Here is a 1,838-nt window from a genome sequence, read left to right as displayed (position 1 = left end):
ATAATAACTCATATTTGGAATTATGTTTGATTTTGTCTTTACATGTTTAGAGTATTTTTCTACTCTTTCCATTTCCTTAAAAATTAACTTTTTAATTGACATAATAACTGGATATATTATATATTTATGGGTTACAAATTGATGTATGTTTACATAGTGGAACAATTAAATTAAGGTAATGAACAAATCCATCACTTCACTTACTTTTTTTTTTTTGGTGGTGAAAACATTTAAAATCTACTCTTTTAGCAATTTTGAAATATACAATGCACTATTATTATAGTCACCATTCTGTGCAATATATCAGTAAAGCTTATTCCTGTTATATAATCTTGTATCCTTTTAGTCAACATCTCCTCCTTCCCCATCCACCGTCAGACCCCACCTCCAGCCTCTGGTAACCACCATTCTACTCTCTTCCAGATATGAAGGAAATAATCAATTCTCCTATATGAGCAAGCAATCAAATCAAATCAAATCTTCTGCATATCCAATAGGCCTACACTAATGGAAAAGAGGGTGTGTTGGGAGGGGCTAGAGTCCCAAAGAAGTGAGAGAGGAATTTCCAGCAGAAATAGCTGTGTTGGGCAATTCCACTGTAAGTGTCCCCATGAAGGAGTAATGATCTGGTGGAGAGCCTGGGATATGCTTCCTTGAGATGACGGCAAGTAAGTAACACTCAATGTCCGGCTGAAAGTGTTAGTTCATTCATGTAAAGAAACAAGGATTTTATAGGAGCAATGGGTTCAGACAAGGGGAACCTCAGGATGAGGTGATCAGAAGATATGTTGAGCTGTGGAATGGAGTCAGGTGCTGAACTGGTGAAGGAATGGCATGGTTAAAATCAAGAAGATACTGACCGAGCAGATGAGTGACACTAGGAAAAGAAGAGCATTGGTGCGGTACCAAGTGACTCGAATTTGCCAAGCCCCTACGTAGCTGAGATAGAGAGGAATGTCAGCAAAGGGTAATGCCTTTCAGTATTTGCTTAACAAATTATTCAGCATCCATAATGACAGCCCAACAGGGAGATCCAGGAGAGAGTATTTATGGGACTAAACGTCTTGTTCATGTAATTTACCTCAACCCTGCACAGTATATCTTTTCAAATTCTGCCATGTGCTAGTAACAAGAATTATACACTTGGACAACTTTAGGGCTGTTTTTGTTGCAAGTGGAGTTCAGCGTTTGGGCAGAGTGTGGGCTCTGGAGTCAGGAAGACCTGGGCCTGAATCAGAGTTCTGCCCCTTACTTCCTCTGTGACCCTGAGCAAGTTAGTCTTCCTCATTTCATAACACAGGGAGAGTGTGATGTGCATCATAGCACTGCAACGAGTATTTGGTTAAACAACTTTTGTGCCTGGTCCATATTGTGCCCAATCAAGGTTACCTAGTTATTGTGATTATTGTCAGGATAGGCTATCCTGGGGAGGTATCTTTTTGATGAAGAAATTCCTTTCCCCTTTTGGCTACCCATGGGGGGATCACTAGACAAGCAACCATGAAGAATGGTGAGAGGCCTGGTGGGAGGAACCTCCATTTTCAAATATGAGCACACAATCTCTCCTTTGCCTCAGGCAGAGGTGGAAGTGATGCCCCGAATCATTTAAGTCTCCATCAGTTTGGGGAAATATGTTTCCACTCATGACCTAGGAAAACACTTTCTTCTTGTCCAACACCTTCTGTAGGGCATCCTTGATCTCTTTGTTCCTCAAACTGTAAATGAGAGGGTTCAGCATGGGGATCACAAGTGAGTAGAACACAGACACCACCTTGTTCCTGCCAAGCAAGTGGCTGGAGCTGGGTCTCAGGCACATGACAAGGGCCGTCCCAAACAAC

At 41.5% G+C, this 1,838-nt stretch overlaps 1 pseudogene; it reads left to right on the top strand.

The window, feature by feature from the left end:
- Window positions 1–658: 658 nt before the first annotated feature.
- The window catches only part of LOC103597528, a 2,755-nt pseudogene continuing 1,575 nt past the window's right edge, over window positions 659–1,838 (top strand).

Source organism: Galeopterus variegatus, unplaced genomic scaffold (assembly GCF_000696425.1).
Source record: "Galeopterus variegatus unplaced genomic scaffold, G_variegatus-3.0.2 Scaffold2340, whole genome shotgun sequence".
NCBI lineage: Eukaryota > Metazoa > Chordata > Mammalia > Dermoptera > Cynocephalidae > Galeopterus > Galeopterus variegatus.
The sequence above is the reverse complement of the archived record's forward strand: the minus strand, read 5'-3'. Positions and strand labels throughout refer to the sequence as shown.